The sequence below is a fragment of the Xiphophorus hellerii genome, chromosome 3 (genome assembly GCF_003331165.1).
Source record: "Xiphophorus hellerii strain 12219 chromosome 3, Xiphophorus_hellerii-4.1, whole genome shotgun sequence".
NCBI classification, from domain to species: Eukaryota; Metazoa; Chordata; class Actinopteri; order Cyprinodontiformes; family Poeciliidae; genus Xiphophorus; species Xiphophorus hellerii.
This window is the reverse complement of record NC_045674.1, coordinates 3854414-3875104: the sequence shown is the minus strand read 5'-3', so window position 1 is coordinate 3875104 and position 20691 is coordinate 3854414. Positions and strand designations below refer to the sequence as shown.

Genomic DNA, 20691 nt, shown 5'->3' with positions numbered 1-20691 from the left:
TGTAAGCTAAATGTCCATATCAAATGTCAGGCCTTGCTGGAAAAATATTACAGAAGCAATCTGCAACTAGAGTTCAAGGATTCATATTTCAAGAAGAGGGCATATCGTCTGGATGAAGCAGCTGAAGCCATGACCTCTGCAGCAGAGAGTGAAAATGACTGATCTCTACCTCAGCCTAGTCTGGGGTTGGGAGAATCAATACTTCACCAATAATAATTCATAACTCAGTTTTCAATCAAACAGGTCTGACAGGATGGAGAAAACATAAGACAAATAATGCAACCACAAGCTCCCAGCGACTTCACATGAAATGAAATGAGCAGGAATACAAGGTTATGGTTTTACTAGTTATGATGAATAGATCCTTTTTCTTTAAAAACCTGCAAAAGCATATTGAGTAATTATCTTTTCAAAAGATGAAGAAACAAAAAGACATGTGAATGGATTTGTTGCTGACTGAGTCACAGTCCATGAGGTTGAGCTTAAAGTGCAGGGCTATACTATGTTGCAAGCATGCCGAAAACCCTCATTTGACCCACTGAGGCTCAGTTTGTGGCCCAACCTTGAGGGTGTTCTGCCAGCGCCAGCTGTATGATATTTACAGCCTGTTGCCTCATGTTCCCGGACGGCCGTTGGACACAGTTCACACCACGCTTGAGCTTCAGGTCACCAAGTAGGCATGTTTGCAATAACAACAAAACCCTATGGTTGAGTCGGTGGTAGGACCTCCAGCAGGTGGAGCGAAGGCATGGCATTGTGGAAAAACCACGGAGGGAGAGAAGCTGCTGGCCTGACATCTGAGGCCTGGCTAAGGATTGTGATTATGCTCGTACATTTATGCTGCCAATCCTGGCAGTGGAATATGATCTCTCATTCCCTCTCTTCCTTCTAACCAATCATGGGTAGGACTTTGGAGAGGTGGGCTGGTGCACTGCAAGGGCAGCACTTCAGAGGTGGCAGTGATGGTGGTTTGGGTGAAGGGTTGAGATGGGATGGGATGGGAGGGGCAGTAAGGAGATCTGTGCCTCTCGGCTGGTGAATTACACCCGCGCTGCTGGGCCCAATATCAATACTTCAGTGCTCCCAACCCCCAGCACATACACAAACATCTGCAAGTAAAGGCAAGAAAAACCTACAAACCTACCCTCACATACTGAAAACACAGGGTGAGCTTACTGTCACCGATCTGCTGTTTGTTTTCACAGCCTCTGGCAAGAATGCAACAGAAACACCTGATAATACCTCATGCATTTTAGTGCACACAAAGGTTTATTTTGTCCAGAGACTGAAAAAAACATGCAGAAGATATTGGTTCACAGGCCAGATCATACTTCCTCAGTCGTTACCTGTGATTATTTATGTTTTTATTTTTTGGCCTCAGAAACTTTGTCACTTCTCCAGTCGTGGTGTAACCTGACAGGTCAAACCGCATAGTCAACGCAGGTAAAGGTGAACACAACAAAACATACTCAACCATACACCTTTCCCTGAAACATGAGCTGATTTGAGGAGAAAGTGGAACAATAGAGGGGAATAACAAAGAGCAGCACAAGCAAACATGCTGTAATTTGGAGTAAACAGAGGTAAAGTATGTAGATTTATTGCTTAAAATGACCTCATTTAAAGCCGAAGATATTTAAGTACTGGCAATACAAAATTCTAAAAACAATACAAATGCCTGAAGTACCTCCGAAATGAAATGTTTGAATTGCACCTGTAATTGATTGCACTTGGGGAATTCATCAATTGGTCAGTTGTGGTCTTAAGCGCCAGCAGAATCATATAAAGATGTCCAAACAGAGAATTAGGGTTCATTTTTAAAATATTATTTAGAATGAAGTTCTCACATTTTGATGGACTGTGTCAAAGTTCCAAGACCAAATGTCTGGGACAAGTGCGGTTTAAATCCATTTTCTTAAATGTAATAGAAATATTACTTTAAGCAATAGAAATATTACTTTATACCTACAGTTTGTATTTTAACTTCCTTTTTTCAACAGCCTAAATCATATTTTAACAACACAAACGTTTCCTAACTAATGCTTCATAGCCATATGTTCTGGATGCATATCATACATGCATGTGTCTGAGAATCCTGACTAAATGCATAATAAATCAAAGGTTAAAAAAATATATATATTTACTTTGAACTATAAATCAAAAAATGCTTCTGACATGAAAATATAATGGAAGTCATATGTGAAACTTAATATTTGGGTCACTGTTGCTCCCTGTGATCTGTCTCTTGAGGACAAACACCTTCTCAGTTTTTCTCAACTACAACTTTTTCCATTACCTAGCACAAAAGGTCAAGCAGCACAAAAACAGTCTAGTGACAAACAGAAATGCAGTCAATACAAAAGATCAATGACATCAATGGTGACACTTTATGAAAAAGGGAACACCCGCACAAAGGTATGCCATTACCGGCTGAACGTGCTCTCATGTTGGACGCCTTCTACAAAAGCCAGACAGGCAAGACGAGGACTACCCAATGACGCCTTTAAAAATAGCTTTTTATCTAGAGTACTATCGGGTTTATTTTCATTTATGCAGGTGAGTGGGAGGAGGAATGTTGACGTTTTGGCCAGAACAGCAGTACCTGCATATTTGTCATGTTTACCACAAATGTTTCCTGAACTTTATCCGTCATTAGTTGTGAAATGCAGGCTGTGCAAGTATGTTGGGAGCCGCTCTGGTGCATACACAAACATCTTCTGACATACTAACGTTCTCTGATGACAACATTTTTTGTTTTTTGGGAGGTTTTAAAGGCGGAAACAAAAAAAAAAACAAAAACAGATCTTAATCATGATATGTGCTTTTTGAATTTTCAGGTATGACATCTTTCAGCAAAGAGGGATCCTTTAATCTGGCCACAAGAGAACCATCCAGGGTGGCTTTGTTGTCAAGACACACTTCAAAACAACTGTCTAGCAGCTGCTTGGAGACCCACAAGTCTGTCCACACAGAGTAGTTTAAAAAACACACAGGAAATAAGGCAGTTCAAGAACACATAATATAAAAGAAAAGCTATTCCCTTATATTATGCCAGCATTAATTCAAATTTCACCTTTCAAAACATAAATGGAGAACACAATCCTGTGATTTCTTCAGCTTTTGCTTCTTTTTCACACTTAAATACTTCAGATCTTCAAACTAACTTTAATAAAGAAAAATAAGTAAAACATTACAATTGCAAGGGGTGATTTTATTTGTTAAGTATCCCCACCCACACCTCCACTCATTCATGTTAAATATTTTATTAAAGATTAACAAGATTGAAAAGTTGAGTTCAATTTCACCAACCTTTCCCAACAGTGATTACTAAAACAGAAAGTATGGCAAAAGACCTACAAAAGGAACACATCCTAGCCTGATCTGAATAGAATTTGGAAGAAAAACAATGTGGAGAGCCCCATAAAGCCATGTCTGTGTCTTCAAAACTCCATGGATCCACAGTGACTTGGCACAGTGAGAGGACTGCCAAGTCCACCAAGATTGATCCAAGAGCACATTGATGACTCATCCTGCAGGTCACAAAAGAATCCAGAACATCTAAGAAACTGCATGTCTCACTTCCTGCAGTGAAGGTCAAAGCTACTAGTGATCCATAAGAACCCAAAGGCTTCCCTCACATTCCCAAAAATAATGTGATCTACCTTCCAAGTAGAATATTTGGAAGGTGTGGCCTGTCACACAGAGTGTAAAACCACCTCAGCATTTCTAGTTGTCAAACCTGGAGAAGAACATTTGTGACCTTAAGCACTAGCTCACTTGGGCTATTTGGCACCACGATTGGAAAACACCAACAAGTCCAATCTCTAAATGGCTCCAGGAAAAACATAAACTAAGGTTTCAAATTTGCCTTAAATCAAACTGAGATGCTATCATGATCTTAAACAGACCTACATGCTTGAAAAGACTCGAATGTGCTCATGTGCTCCTTCCACAGCCAAAGGAAAAACTCCTTGCCAGTTATTCTAAATGCTTAATGACTGTTGCCACCAAGGGTGGCACAACCGGTTATTAGGTGTAGGGTGTGACTACTCCTTTATGTAGGCTAGGTTGGTTTAGCCTATTGATCCTTGTAAATTTAATAATATTTTAAAAACGTCATTTTGTATTTAGTCAGGTCATCTCTGTCTAATATTTAAATTTGTCTAATAAAGTGAAACATTTAATGGAAACATTTAACAGCCCCGTACAGTTTAATAAATTGTTAACCTGGCATGCAAAGATCAATAACAACCAACAGAGTTCTGAAGACATATTTCTTTGATAGTGTCAAAGTATAAACAGCTTCATCTATTCAAGTGGCATTAGCATACAACCACAGAAAACACATATATCTATTTCAGCTCTCTTATTTGTGAAAACATTCAAAGAACAGTCAAAGCTAAACAAGTACCAAAGACATTGCTGGTACATAACAATATTGGTCAAAAAAGGAACATGCGAGACATTACAAGCCACACAGAAACTCAAGCATTCACCGATAAATCACAACAAGAGCTTGTGATCTCTGCTTCTGATTCTCCCTCAGTGGATTTGAGGCCAGGGTTGGTGTCAGCTCGGTGGCTGAAGATGTTCAACAGGCCACACAGTTAGTCACCTCAAACTCTATACTATCTGCCTCATAAAGTCCTCAAGGGCGCCAGCAGCCCACCACACCACTGACGCCCCCGAGGGACTGATAAGCAAAGGCAGAACTTAACATATTTCTAAGAGTCTCTAAGAACTTCAAAACAACTGAAAAAGAGCAGAGAGTGTATCATCCCTGCCATGGACTGTAAACTTTTATTTTAGAGAACAGTTTTGTTTACATGGATTTAGGTGAGGCCCGGTTTATCTCAGTTCAAAACAATGAGGTGAAACCCACATAAGAGTCTGTCTTACCGACAAAGAATGGACCAGCTGGGACAAAACAGAAATACGGGTCGTCCAGTTCCAGGATAGAGGATAGTTTTTTTTCTAATGGTCCAAATATCAAATATTAAAAATCAAAAATCACAGAAACACCGTCCCAACTAGGAAAAGATAAATAAAAAACGGTCCAAGTCAGAGCAGCACATGTGCTACTCTCCCACCAACTGCTGAGGTGACAACTGCTGGTGAAACGCCTCACTCTGGACGGCCCAAATTACTCCTCTTACCGGACACCCCACGCCACCAGCAAAACCCCATCCTCTGCCGTTCCTGCTTCTTGTTAGGCCCCCTCTTCTTGGCCACCACCCATCACAGTCACACAGCACATTAATCTCCTCCCGTCTCACCGGTAAACCCCTCCCAGGCCGCCCTCTGTCCTAATATGCCTTCAGCAACTGCCACCAATTCATCAGTGTCCATGAAGGCAAACAGGGAACCAGTTGATACACTCTTAAAACATTATTAAGCCAATTTACTTAGAAACTTGTATTTATTAGTTCTGCATTTAACAATTGGTCAAAATATATTAAATATCATTAAGACACTTAAGTCATATTTCATTTCAGAAGTTTCAAATTAGTAGAGCTATGACACAGTAACTTGCTTAAATAGTTTATGCATTTTTAAGTTCTAGAGCAAAAAATAATGTTAAAATTTTTTTTCCATTTCTTTGTGTTTTTGGAAGATGACTGGATAGGAACAGGAACTTTCTGTGTACACATGAGCATGTGTGTGGCCTGAGAGTGACGGGAGCAACTACAGGCATCCAGCTCAGTGTGTCAGATCCTCGTCTGCACGCCAATCTATCCCTTACGCACATGTGTGAGAGTACATCTTCCATTTGGATCATGAGCTGCTGGCAGCAGGATGGCAGCTGCCTACATAACTTTTGTTCCACTGGACCTTTAAAGGCCAGCCACCCCTTCACTTTAACCTGACCCCCTAAAATTTACACACAAACACACACACACACACACACACACACACACACAAGGCTTGCATGCTCAGCTGTCGGACAGTTCAACATGCTGGTGAGGTCTTGTGCTGCTCAGCCAGAACTTTCAACATCCGAATTTCAAAACTACTCCACTTACTTAATCCACTGGAGGCATTTGTCATCTGATGAACAGTCCAAAGCTGCGGAAATCAAGAGTCCCCGTGACGGATCGGAACTCGAATCGATACTGGCAGATGACTACAAGCAGGACTGTAAAAGGAGAGAGTGGCTCTCTGCAACCACTTGCGACAGAGAAGGAACTTCCCAAGCAATGAATCTCAGTCCGAGCCCTTTCCTGACCTTGAAGTCTCCAAGGGGGCCTGAAGGGTGTGGGAAATGGAAGGCCAGGAGTCTGCTAAACAGTTGTGCCTCAGAGTTTCCACTCAACACAGCAAATGAACGTAGGGATGCAGGCACGTAATTGCCAAGCCAAATGCAGGGGATGAAAATTCCAGAGACAAACATCATCTGGAAGCAGAAACTAATATGGAGAAATGCAAGCGAAAGATGCGGGTGTTTAAAACCTGCCGACAAATGGGAAAAAATATACATTTCGTCAAAACTCATCAATCAGAATGTCAGAACTCTCAAGACAAAATTGCTCCCACAATAAACAAGAGCTCTCACATGGCCTTATCTCTCTGCCCGTTCTCAAGGTTTTCCCCCCTGCTTGCCATCCACATTTGTCATCAGCGTGCACGACTGCCGGGGGCCCACCATGTTCAACACACGGTCTTGGCCCAAAGCCTGAAATGGGGATCTATGAGGCTACCTCCGCTCATCTTGGCAGAAACAAAAGCATTCGCCAAGACTGTGTGGTGCTGGCTACGTGTGGTGGGGATCCGGCTCAGAGGAGAGGTGGGGGAGGCACAAACACTGAGCAAGGAATATCTTTTCTTCTACAGAGCAGTGAGGAGAAGATGCTCCTTTGCCCACAGGCAAGTGTATTTATGTTGAAAGGAAACAGAAGAGTGCATAAGCTTCAGCTCTTGCGATGATAAACATCCATTCGTGTTGGTGTAAATCCTCGACAACAGTTGTGGAAAAAAGGCAATGAGATTATATTTTTCCAACAGTTTCACATCGAAGGTGTTCCACCTAAGTGATGAGCCATGCCAAGCAAACTCAAGAGTGCTTGTTAAAGACAAGCTTATTTGGTAGTTTGTCTTTGTGCATAATGACTAATAGGTTAGAGAATAAACATGATATGCTTTCAAAAGTCTGACAGTGAATACCCTGATTATGCAAATCTGTTTCCCTCCAGAGGATGGGGTAAATTTTAAAAAATGACAAAGCTTTTCTCTGGTGTGGCACCACAGAGAGTGTTCCTCTTGTGTGTGACCTACATTGTTGAGGAATTCTCCACGTTTTAGTCACCCTCTTGACAAATCTCACAGCATAACAAAGCTAAATACATGAATATTTCAAAGAAAAAATACACTTCTAACATGGCAGGAGTGCTTAGTTATCCAACAGCAGCTTAAAAAAACATTTCATTGATTTACTTAGTGTTCAAAAACTCTTAGCAAATCAACAGATTGGCAGCCCATTTTTATCCAGTTTATTTAACTGAACAGCACTGTGGCAGACAGTGAATACACAGCATCATAACTGTTGAATGTCTTTTAAAAAGATGTGATTTTTTTATTGTAATAAATTTGAGACAAAAACATAAAGGAAAGGCAATGAGATTACATTTTTCCAACATTGTTTCCTAATTGTGAAATCTTTGACTTCACTAAAAGCCATGAAGAAAAGATAATAGATGGCCTAAGTCACTGGCAGCTTTTAAAAAGGTCAACATCTTTAAAAGATCTGTTGTATGGAAGGAACAAACTTGACAAGACCATAGTTGGTTCCACCCGGCCGTTTGGGTCACGCTTTGAGTTTCCATTCATCATCATGTCCTCGGGGCCCATTAGTGAAGACGGGGTCCTTTTGTTTGCTGCAGCCACAGTTTTGAGATTTAGCTGATAACAAACATGGTTTTGAACTTAACTCCCAGAATGTTCGCATTGTAGTCTAAATATACAGCTGTGAGTTGGTCATAGCAAATCATTAGCTGTAAACCATTTTCTCAAATCAATTCTTCTTTTGTTTCTAAAAACTCTGCACACATAAAAACAAGGTTTTAGTGTGTATAGGTTCAACAAGTTGTTGGAAACATTTCACAGACATTTTGGTTTATTTCAAAAAGTTGGCATTCATGCAGTTACTGCAGATTTTTAGCTGGAAATGCGTGATGCTAATCTCCCATTCAGCCCCATCTCAAATGGTGCTCAATTAAAATAATATCTGGTGACTATGGAGGACACTGGAGTACAGTAAAATCATCATCATGCTCAAGAAAACAGCTTGGTATAATTTGAGCTTTGTGACATGGTGCATTATCCTGATGGAAGGACAATGAATAAACAGATGGACATGGCCAGCAATAACACTCAGGTAGGCTGTGTTGTTAAATGATGTTCAGTTACTAATGGACCCGAACTGTGCCAAGAAAATGTACCCCACACCATTTTTCAATTGTAGCCTCAGTTTGCTTTTTTTGAGTGACACCCAGTGTTATCATCTAATGCTCATCTTCTCAAAGATTTGACATGTTGTGTGATGAGTGGTGTAATTCTGCATCCTATGAGTTTTTGTTAGAGTTGCTGTTTCCTTTTTTACATCTCAAATAATCTGACCATTCTCCTCTGTCCAATGGGTATTTTGTCATTTTCTGAAGAACTCAGAGAAGGTGCAATGGAAAAATCCCACATCAAATTCCTTTAATACTGAAATATTCACATTAGAATATAAGTAGAATATAAGTAGAGGCATTAGAAATCAATTAAATCCCTACTTTTACCCTCTTCTGAAGCTCATTTAGAACCAAGCAAGTGATCTTTACCACATCTAGTAAAAGGTAAATGCATTGAGTTTCTGCCATGTGATTAACTGATTCACTATTTGTATTATTAAGCATTTGAAGATATGGGACTCATAACTTGGCCAGTGGGTGTGTATTGTGAACATGATTTGAGAATAATTACTTGTATTTTTACAATGGTCTCTCATAAATTTAGTTTTGGTTTCATCCACCACAATGCAATGTTTTCAATGACCTTTAATGACATAAGGTAATAGATAGATTAGGGTGGAGGGGAGAAGCTATATGATTGGCTGCTAAGGCTGCAGCAAGTTTTCTGAGCTAACTGAGAGAGGATGCACAGAATGTAGTGTGTTTGGAGATGGAGGTTCAGCAGTAAAGCTACTAGCAGGATCCAGCTAAAAAAAAGATCTGTTGAAAACAAGACCACTTCTTTTTTTTCTGCATTAAATTTGCAAATTGAACAAGAAGATTGATAATTTGTCGATTCAAGTACATTTAAAGACTCCCGAGAATTTGTTTTTGACTGGAAGTGTCTCTGAATCCAGGTTGGCATACTAGCAATGCTGATACAGGAGTTATATTCATTTTTTAGACAGACAGCCCCTGCTGGTTGGACATGACAGGTGGGCTTCCCTCCCAAATACGGTTTGATCTCCTAATATGTGAAAAGGACGCTAATTATCAACATCCTCCACACAAGAGAGGAACAGTTTTGCATTATTGTGTATTTTTGATAGATGGAAGATGAAAATAAATCCCTTGTTCATTAAATGCACAAGCTCTGGCTCCACATGTAACAGAATATATTTCCTTTCATAAATTGTTAAACCATTTGAAAAAATCAAGTAGAGGCAAGTTTCAATTGTAATATTTGACAAAGTCAAAGTCTTTAGAAAGGTCAATATCAAACTTGTTTCTAACTGCATGAAATAAGTCCTCACTCCGAGTCAGTGGAGGTTTGGCATCTTCCAATCCCTGGAGCTGTCACAGCTAAAGGCTAAAGGTCAAGAGCAGCAAGACGAGCCATAACAGACGCAGCAACCTGTTCCCTTCAACTGTCTCCTTCAATCAGACGCCGCCACAAAGGCTGCAGCCGTGGCCTGCAACACTGAATTCCATCTGTCCCTTCTTTCATTTATCACAAACATCTAATAACAGTAAGATCAATAAACAACTTCCAATGTCAGACAAAAACCCAGTTTCTACAAACACAATATATACATTCTCGTACACTGTATACTTTTCAGATGTGTTAATGTAGTTGTAAGCCCTTCTGTCTTCCTGCCAAGCGAGTTTAAGTAAAACAGAAGCTTGCTGTGTTCTGCTAATTAAAGCTCTGCGATAGTTTCTTTGCCATATTTTAATCTATCAACTAAATTAAAGCTATAAATCACTCAACACCTGTGACTCCCACGCCAACCTGACCGTCTGGGGTGTAGAAAGATGAGCTTACACTAGGGAAAATAAGAGCCGACGTGTGAAATCAAGTTTACATCAATGTCAGTTTCAAAGAGCTGTTGAGATGGAAAGATCTGGAGGAGGAACATTGTCTCTTAAATGACCAGTCTATTCAACAAGACATCTTTATTATTAACTCTGTTCTCAGAGCTGCCTTCCTCAAACCTCTAGTGATGAATGTTATTGGTTGCTAGTAATGCTGATTTGGGAATTTCATTATAGTAGAGCAATCAGTGTAAATTAATGCATAAATTAATATCTAACCACCAGCTGAGTGAACAGGTTTGTTTTAATCAGTTTAGGAAAACTTATTTCATGGACTCAATATCGGTTTATTGGGAATGGTTTTCTTATTTTGACATGAGTCACCTGACTCGGTTATTAAAAGAATCCCTGAGGTAAAATCTCTGATTTGACATTTTCTTTAATTCACAAGACTGCATACTAAGGGACGATATTAAGAAGCAATGCAATATGATAATAATGCTGCAATGATATGACTTAGAATTAATAAAGACATAGGCTCCTGACAAACACAGTCATTTTCAATAAATTAGAATATGTATTCTGATGAAGCTCATTTGTCAGATTAAAAAAACCTTTTGAAAATTGACAAACTAAGCAGCTGTTAAACATAAGGCTATATTTCTGTATTTTGTTTTTTTGCTCTGATGTAATATTCTAACTTTAAATGTCATGTTTTCAGAAATCATCATAATTAACAGAATCAAACATCCATCTGTGTGTAGTTAATCTATGTGTTTCACTTAGTCAAAGTTCCTGAAATAAATTGACTTTCTAATTTTCTAATTTACTGAATAGTACATTGACGGTCTGTCCGTCAATGTATTGGAAAGAAAAATATTTCTAAAAATTTATACCTGCCTATTTTATCAGCTCAAACACAAAATACCTTGATATGTATTAAATGCACAGTGGAAACTGTGTTGGCAGTACCACAGGAGCAAACATCAACATTCTTCATTTTATATTATTTCCACTCTTGGGGGTACAGCCAGTCAGCAACAAGAAAATGAACAGTGCTCCTGGATTGGCTGCTTTTCAAATGCCAGGCAACAGTATGTCAAGTCGAATTTTCTGTGAATAATTTAGTTACGTTCCATAGAAAAATTGGCTAATAGATGAATCCATGAATACTGAACCACAAAGGAGGTCCACTTTCCATCCCAAGTGTTGGGATGGATAGTGAAGGCAGTTACAGCAATAGCATGTGTTACTGTTTACAGTAAGTTTGATGGAGACAGCAGATAATGAGAAAGACCCAAAATGGGAAAGATTTTGGATTACATTAAACAAATTAAACATTAATCATACTCTAAGGTGAAATGATCTTGCACAGTAACGTGCAATAAACAATAACTTTGCATGTCGCTGGATTTTGTGTCTTAAAACATGCTGCATTCCTTCTAAGCTCAAAACAAAGTCACTGTTGTTTTTGTGTTGGATTTTTGTGTTGGATTTTTGTTGCTTTTTGTGGTGCATTAACAGGTCAGTTTTGTTTCAAGGGAATACTACACCGATGATAATAAACTGTGCAACATACTGTGACCAAGCATCCTGTATGGAGGATAAAAGCTAGATTATGGAAATCGTTTAAAATGAAAAGTTTACAGTTTAATTCAAGCCAAAAAGCTTTCTAGGAAGTCTGGTGAGAAAGGCTGTAATGTGTGGAAGGTAACAGCATCCCTTATCTCCATTCTTATTTTTATACCTCTTAGTTTCCTGCTTTCTGCTTCTCATGACCAAGTTGTTGACTTGGGCTACGATGAGCAGGAAAGAGGCAAAGAAGAACCAGGCTGTGACAAAGCTCCGCTCAGGGAAGAGGAGCTCAAATCCCCCAGAGGCAACAAGGCGTTTGATGTGCAACTGGGCGGCGAGGGCCACGCTGAGCCAGCCCTCCCCGCCTAATTTCTGCAAACTCCCCGACTTTGACTAACAGACATGCACATATACTTCTCCTCAGAAACAGCTGACGTTTTAACGGGCTTACAGCAGCTGACGGGCTACAGGTGGGGCAGAGGGGACCCTTCATAAGCCCTCCAGCCCAGCTCATAATACGTCTCTGCAATTCACACACACACCTGTTGTGACTCCAGAGGAATTGTCCTCTGTGAAAAGCCTTCCTTTATACTGAGTCACCCACCTACTCGCACATACACTCTTGTCTTCCCCCTCAGTGCATTAAAACATGGCTTCATGATCCTCTTGCATGTGTTTTGAGTGGTCGGAGCTTGTGTATGCTGGGTCCGAATATAACAGATGCTACTATGGACCAGAACTACCAGCTAAAAGCACTAAGCTCCTTTGTTTAATTTCAGTGGAGCTGGTGGAGGCATTGAGCAGGAAACCATGCCGTCTTTTTAATCCATAATCATTTTAACCTACAATACGCAGGTTTTCAATTCAATCACCACTGTGTGGAATCATAATCACAGCTTGACCAGATCCAGATCTTCTAATCCTAAAGGTCACAGTTGAGTCAACCCACCTCTGAATCGACTTCTTTTCACCCTTACAGTCTCATTGTTTGGAGAGGAAACTTTTTTCCTTCCACTGAGACACGAGCAGCTAATCTCAGGCGTTATTAGATTCCTGCTTTGATGCAAGCAGAGTATCACAGAAGTCTTATTCAGGAATTTGGAGATACCAGCAGCCCTCATGAACATTCTCCAAATGCTTTTGTCAGACGAAGTTCTGTGCAAAGTGAATTGTGGTGAAACTCAAGATATTTAGGACGAGCAGTATCTGTTTGTAAAAAGGGAGCAGAGCTGAGAAGAAGAGAGGGGATTTGAAAGCGCAGCACTTCTTTTGACAAAACCATGGGGTGAAAAGGAGGGGAAAAAATCATCTCAGGATTATGTTTTCTTGCTGGGTGTGCAAAACAGCAAGAAGTTTTCTGAACTTCTAGTGAGGAGTTTAAAACCACCAAACCATTTTTTTCTCCTATTTCCTCTTTTTTGATTGAAGCAAAAGGTACCATTATTCTGCTACTTAACGTCGCAGGAATAATTCATCCCCAATTCATGCCTCGCAGCATAGCACATAATAAATGCAATTTGGTACGTCATTTTTATATTTTTTCTTGTTTGTTTTACTTTCATGGGGGCTGTGTTTGTCTGGATTCTACCAGGGACAGCTGCAATTTCTACCAACTGCAACACTACTGCAGATGGTTGAAGAAAGTGCTTGTAACTCCAGGAGATGTGACAGAGGGGCATGTTAGTCTAATTTAACACTGTTCTCATAAAAATGTCAATGTCACTTTAAACTATGGGTCCTCACACACAAACATTTTTCAATGAGTCAAAGGTCCATTTATTGCAAAGTTTTCCACTCGTTGTCCTGAAATAGAATTTTTTTTAGCTCAATAACTTGTAAAAGTATGAGCTATAATTATTTTGGGAAAGCCTAGTACTGCTTCAGCCATCCTCCAGATCTTCTTTTAAAGTTTAATGTTGTTAAAGTCAACATTGTCACCACTCACTGGTGCTGTCATTGCTATAAGGATAGCACTTTTCAATGGAAACCCATACACTGTTGTAAATGCAGATTTTTTAAATAAATATAGAGTGTTGATTAAAAAATATCTGCACGCCGTGTCTAAGAAGTAAATATTTTTTTCCCAAAAGAAAAGTTAGAAGCGTGGTCTGATGATCTGAATGTAGAACTGTAACATTTCAGCATATGCTTGTCTTATCTTCCCTCTGCTCTTGCCTCTCCTTTGCACTTTTGCTGCTTTCTCTTCCTTTCTTGAGAAAGCGGCAGGAGTCTTTCTCTCCAAGCCTGGTGATGTTCCAGCTGTAATGTGATAACCAGTTCAATAACATAAACAACTGCCAGAATTCTCCAGAGGAAGGATGCAGAGAGCGGGGAGTGTGTGCTTCTGAGAGAGTCAGTGGGTGGATGTCTGTACGGTTCGGTTTTTACATGGGAGCGCATGTGGGCTGAAGAGCAGGAGAGGCCTGGGCGAGAGGTGAGGACGAGTCAGCCATTGAACACCATCAAATAAAACGTTATCTAATGCCTGCACTGACACGGCCCGCCAGAAAATAAGTGCACTCGCTATCGACTGAAAGCTCTGCTGTGTTTTTGCTCGCTAAAGAAACACTTCTTGCTGATGCCGTGAGCCGAGTTTCTACATCAGAGCAGAGAAATGCTTTTCAGATGCACTTTAAAGAGGCATGAGGGCATCTAAATGCTCTCTGAGCTCAAATTTAGTCCGTCTGAAGACCTTTTCATAATTCCAAAAGAAAAGAAATAGGCCTTTAAAGTTTCTTAGACTAAAGGCTTTTCATCACAGACAAAGTAAACACTCTAAAATTTAAGTCCAGTTACAGCCAAGCTTTTAGTAGTCACTCATCTTGTCCTACTTCTTCCTAGGGCAAAGCAAGTAACTGAAACAAGTCTGGTAATGTGTCATTTGTTTTCTTCAACTAAACCACAGATAGAAATCAACCGGAACTATGAAAACACCTGTCAAGTAATTCTGAAAGCCTTTCAAACATCACCGACTCCACCGACTGGCAGATAAATCTGAATCTTAGCCATTTGCTAAACTAAAGATGTTTAGCTTGGAGAGGATTTCAGATCTCAGATCTATAATCTGGTTGGCTTCTGGAGTGTTTTTTTCTGATTTAAATCAACAAAGACAAACTTGATGTTGAACTTATTATTTGGAAACTCTGCAGCTGCAATGTCGTTAAATATTAATAAGAGTAACTCACAATTCTTTCCACCTTCTTTCTTGTCCATCATTGTGTTGTCACAACCAGTCGCCCAGAGTGATAGACTCAGTCACTATCAGGCATGGGCATTAGTGGCTGTGAAACTCCATCCAACTAGTCAGACACGTTAACAGCACAGTGAGCCTGAAGTCATGGCATCTAAAAATACAACGCTGCATCCTGCCACCATCAGTCTCTACAGAGAAAAACATGTCGTACGCATTTGCATACTGCTGTGGGAACAAATTTGTTACATTTCCAACAAGGTTTGTATTTAATTTTTTGTTTCCAAAGTGGACATACTTACTCTGAGAACTGACCAATCAGAGCAGGAGGTTTTGGTCTGCATTTTAAAGGAATGTGTAATAAAATAGAGGGACCATCATTAGAACATCAACAGACCTCTCACACTATTGCCTTTTTTGCAATGTGTTTCTATGACCTAAGAAGATAAGGATCTAAATTCTGCAAACCATCACCTTTCTACACATATGAAACTCTGGCATATGTAACTAGATCTCCAGCTAAGCCAGACTGTCAAAATTTCTGGACATGTTGAAACATTTAATAGCTACACTTAAAGCTTCATGTCACAAAGGACTAGACTACAACAGTTGTTGGCTAATATGTTCCAAGTGTTATAAACTTACTTAGCCAGTAGGACAGAGTCTCCCAGAAGCAGATTATCACATTGTACACAAATTACGTTGCTTGAAATTCTGAAGGTGATGATAGCAAAGACAGAAAGAAAAGAAAAAAAGAAAATTGGCATTTAGTGAAACCCATTTTGCCATTGAAAATCTTATCAATATTTTTGCCATTGTAGGGTTTTCCAATATTGTGCAGCTCTAGCCTGAAAATCCGACACGTAAACATAATTTATCCTGCACTTATGCACCGTTGCTATCATCTAATTCTACATTATGCAGACACTTAACCAGCACTAATGAAGATTTACTAACCACGGCATGTCAACTGGTTTGAGTCACCAATATGAGACAATGTCTGCCCTTAGCTTCTGATGAATAAAGTCTCTAATTACTTGACCACATGGTGACAACAATTGACTGCCAGGCACTGAACCGTCAGCCCAAGATGGTCAGATGTTCATGACTTGCAGAAAATAAAAAAATTAACTTCTAAGTCTTCACACTGTATATCTACACTCCTGATCCCAAAACACACACATTACACAATTATGCCCAAAATTAGTCATACCACTAGCAGATTTTGCTTTAAATCTATTTTCTAATGAAGAAGTGTGTCTCTAATTGGAAAGAGAGACATCTCCAGAAGCAAACTAAAGCAAATGGGTGCCATTTTAGAAAAAAAACAAACCATGTCTGGTATTCTGATAATGCATCATCGGTGATGAATTCCAAGTCTTTGAGGTTGGAGAGCCTCTCTGCCATCACGCTAATCTTTACCACCCTCCCAATGCTCTCAATTACATTCAAGTTGAGACTTTGACTGAATCACTCCAAAATGTTATGTTATATACACAATTTGGTCAAATTCAAAGATTAAACTTAAATCAGCTAGGGGTATGAATAATTTTTGGCCTAGTTTTCTGTAATATGAGTGTTCACAGAACTAACACCATTTCTTCATGCTTAGTCCCACATCAACTTTTTGATACACCAACATGAATGGAAAGGTAAGAAACAGCGTTAGAACCAATTGCAGAAAATTTTCTTTCAAATTATTGGAAAAAAGGAAAGCTAATCAATAGCAGGAAAACATGAATGCTAAAATTCTGTGCCTGAATAATACTCTAATGCAAGAACAGATGGAGTGCGAGTTGTTCTATTAATTTCCAAACACACATACATGGAGTCAGAGCTGCATAACACCTCAATACGAAAGCATGACATTGTGCAACTTCCAAGAGGTTGAAAAGGATTGAGATTCTTCCACCTCCTCCTACCACTGCTTCTTCTTTTCTCCCTGGAAGCTTTCCCAACTCTGAGTAATTGCTATTGTACAACAGAAGAGGAACGAGGATGAATAAGCAGCCTCCCTCTTATGGCCCTGTCCCTTCATTTCCAAATAGTCTTTCTTCACATTAGCTTGTGGCTATCTTAATGAGCCCTGCAGCAGATGGTCCCATAACAACGCCACAGCTGTGCAACTGTAAAATGATGCCACGCCCCAGTAGGAAGAGGTTCATGTGCATTAAAATATTCAAATGAGGCTGTAACCTCTGAGACTTACTAAAAGTTGATAAAAGGTGTAGGAGGAATTTTATGGGGGAAGGCCAGAATGATGAGTAGAGATGGGCACGATAAGGACGAATGTAGGGATTTCAGATTAGAGAAAAGCAAGGAAGAGTTGGAGTGTAGAAAAGACAGGAGAAGAAGTTAGTGAGATGTAAGAGGCTCGGGTATAGCGTTTCAGCTCCTGGCTCTGCTGCTTGCTATGTCAGCTGTGCCAAAACACTGTCCAGAAGCCCCTGCTCTCACGCCATCATAACCCTGTAAGCACGGTGGCTATGACATGTTCTGACCACAAAAGTGACAACTGAAAATCACCCAATTTTGATCACACACACCCCCTCAAAATGTGCACAAATATACCCTACAATGTGATTGGCAAAAAATAAACACACAAAATGCTGAGATAAATCACAGTTTCTGTCCATATCTAATCTACACCACATGGCTATTTTACAAAACTTTTGTTTTCAAAAATCACTGTGGTCACCGAGTCAATCCCACGTCATTTATCAGCGATGATCATCATAAATTTTGGCCCCACAGCGATGTAGCTGAGGAGGCATTACAATGGGAGAAACTAGGCAAGCATGGAAGCCAAAAAAAGTAAGTCAGTAATTACTGAGCTGCGTCAAGGACGACGACATCTGAAGGAATGTGGTGCCGCTGCTGCTGAAATGTGTTGGAATTCCAACAAGGGAAAAGGTTCCAGCAGTGACGTTCATTACTTATGCATGCTTCTTGATGTCTTTCAGCATGCAAGAAGAAATAAAGAGTTACAATGTATAATAAATCAAGTCATTATAACCACAGACATCAAAGCCAGCAGTGAGAGTGTGCGCAAGTTCTCTTCTTTTCTATCCTCTCTTTCTAGATAATAGCAAGAATTTAACAATCCGGTATTTGCTGTGACATGGCATAAGTGAGACATAGTGAAAGTTAAAGTACAGGTATACTGTAAGTCAGCAAAAGACTTTCCACTTATTGAGGTGGTGTTTTATGAATAACAATAATGTGTTAGAGGTGGAGTACTCCCAAATTTTAAGGCAAGGAAACTTATATAAAACTTCCTCTTGAAGATATATATATATTTTTATTTTTTTTTGGTGTGTTGTAGGTGAGCAACACTTCTTGACCCAACTCCTAACTGCTATATTCTTCTCACTTCCCTCTTTTTTGCCATCACAGGGCAGTGTTTTCAGAGCCCTATGGCAACATCACAAGCCAGACCTCCTATGAAACCTACAGAGTGGAGAGTGTAGACTGGAGTTTGAGTCATTGAAAACTGGAACCTTAATCTAAGCTGAATATAATGCTGTCGATTCAGATTCTCAGTAATCCTCCTGGTATCTGCAGCTCTTACTGGATTTCCAGTGATGTCAGTAACCTTGTAGTCCAGCTGGGTTACAAAATACAGAATTTGTGGTTATGAAATGTTTCACATACATGTGATGCAGTGTCCATTGCTATTACACATAACGAAAGTAGGCCAGGTTATGCATTTCTAATAAACCTCAAGAAGATACAGCGGTGTGGAAGGTCTTAACCATTAGATTCTGCAATCAGTGGCTAAGCTGAAAAGTAGTGTTTCTATGTATTGCTCATCAGGAAAATAATAATACAAGATGTTATTGTCACACAGTTACATCAAGACTGACAGAAGCAGATGATACTACAGTGATCATTCATTGGCATCCCTGGTAAAAATGTAGAAAAAAAATCATAAATTGAGAAAGATTAGTCCTCCAAAATGTTTTGGGTGTAAGTTGCATTTTACCTAGATGGATGCAACGGGTCTTGATCTAGGAGCAAAGGTCTTTGATCCCACTAGACTGCAATGTCCATTTAGTTGGTTTTTCGTAAGGTGATCTTTGGTTGGTAAAGATTATTCTAAAAGATTTAATCTGGATAGAGTGTAGCAGTAAAAGAGTTCCAATGACACAAACAAAGTAAGATCCATCAGGGAAACAACACCATAAAAACTCTGAGATGAATGTATTAGGAACTGCAGATTCAAGAAGATTTTAGATCAAGAAGATCATCAAAATACATTTTACATGCCATCTGTGTTTTATTTGCTCATCTCTTCCGATATTGCAGAGAAAACGGGGTCAGATTTCCATCTCAGCTCCAAAGCTGGTCTTTCCACTAAATTCTTCTTAGGCAACTGGATATATTTAGTGCTGAATAAGATATTTTTAGGATAAAACAAATCAACAGAGGGATTTACCACTCTGATTTGTTTGACTTTATTTAGTTCTGATTTTATGTAACACATTTTTGGAGTATGCTAGACACAGACAAAGAGGAAAAACCTGGGTTTAGCTCAATTTTTAGCAGCTACTATTTATTCCACATTTAAGTCATCACTGAAATCTGTAATTTTTTGTTCAGATGGGAAGGTGAGCATTCACAACGGCCTGCCACAGAGTCCTGTGACCTTTCAAAGTACAGCACAGTCTCTTTAAAGTTCAGGCCACCCTGCCCAGAATCCATCATTAAAGAACACAAAGGAGGACTTTTCTGCAGCTGTCTGTTTATGTGCCACGTGAATGGAAAGTCTGTGGTAAACCACAGAGGGATGGATTCAAATTGAAGCTGGACTGACAGTCAGCAGAAGGAGCAAATTTTGGCAAACAAGAATTTGGGATCAAACGTTCTGCTTGAACTTGCTGGCTATGAGCTGCTTTTGTGGTGTAAACGGAGACCAACAGTTGCCACTCGACCAGGCAGCCACAACAAAACAAGCATTTTCTTTGCAACATAACCTTCCAAGGTTTCAAATCACATTTCATTAGAAACATACAATAAAAAGTCTACAATCTAAAAGCACAACTTGAAATTAAACTGAGATATGAAATATGAGTCTTTTAAATCCTAACAAGGCACCTGATTCATAAATCATCTAGATAAAATCATGTTTTAAAACAAATGTCAATCTTTCCATAAAATTTTCCTCTCAGCTCTTGAGATTTGCATTCTGCAGTTGGTACGTACTGCATGCGTGTCTACAGCAGCAGATCATCAAAGCAGATCTTGTACCGAAAGTTGGCACCGAATGTACAAGTGCATTCGTAAAGTTTCTTGTTTTCATAGTTTTATTTTTTGGCCATTTGTGAGCCACTTAATGAAATAAAACTTTGAGGTTAATTACGCACGGACAACATTCCATCCAAAGCCTGATTTAAGGTTCTTCAGCAGATCGACACAGAGCTTATGGTGTTGCCTACGCAAGTGACCCATGTCTGGAAGGTGTTAGAAGAGATGCGTCTGACCAATGAACCGACTGAATCTGAATGTTTCAGCACAGCTTTGCAAATGAGAAAAGGGCATATAGCTGCCGGCAGAATACTGGTTATTTAGCATTAAAAGCAGAGTTAATATACTGACGGCCTGCTTGTTTCAAACGAAATTCACATTTACGTAAAGTAGCTTGTTCTACATATACTGTCTTCACAGTTGATTGGTCACAGG

The 20691-nt window shown here is 39.6% G+C and overlaps 1 protein-coding gene across 14 annotated transcripts in view; it reads right to left on the bottom strand.

The window, feature by feature from the left end:
• mef2d (myocyte enhancer factor 2d) overlaps positions 1 to 20691 on the bottom strand; it is a 116449-nt gene that overhangs the window by 76809 nt on the left and 18949 nt on the right. The window contains exon 1 of one of the 14 annotated variants that reach the window (XM_032556598.1): positions 15655 to 15675. The exons of 11 other annotated variants lie outside the window; for them this stretch is intronic. The gene's annotated coding sequence lies outside the window, so the exon portion shown is untranslated. Of the gene's footprint in view, positions 1 to 4899; positions 5171 to 6023; positions 6046 to 15654; positions 15676 to 20691 lie in introns of those variants that run through there. 2 more of the 14 variants (XM_032556590.1, XM_032556581.1) reach the window with 2 other exon arrangements.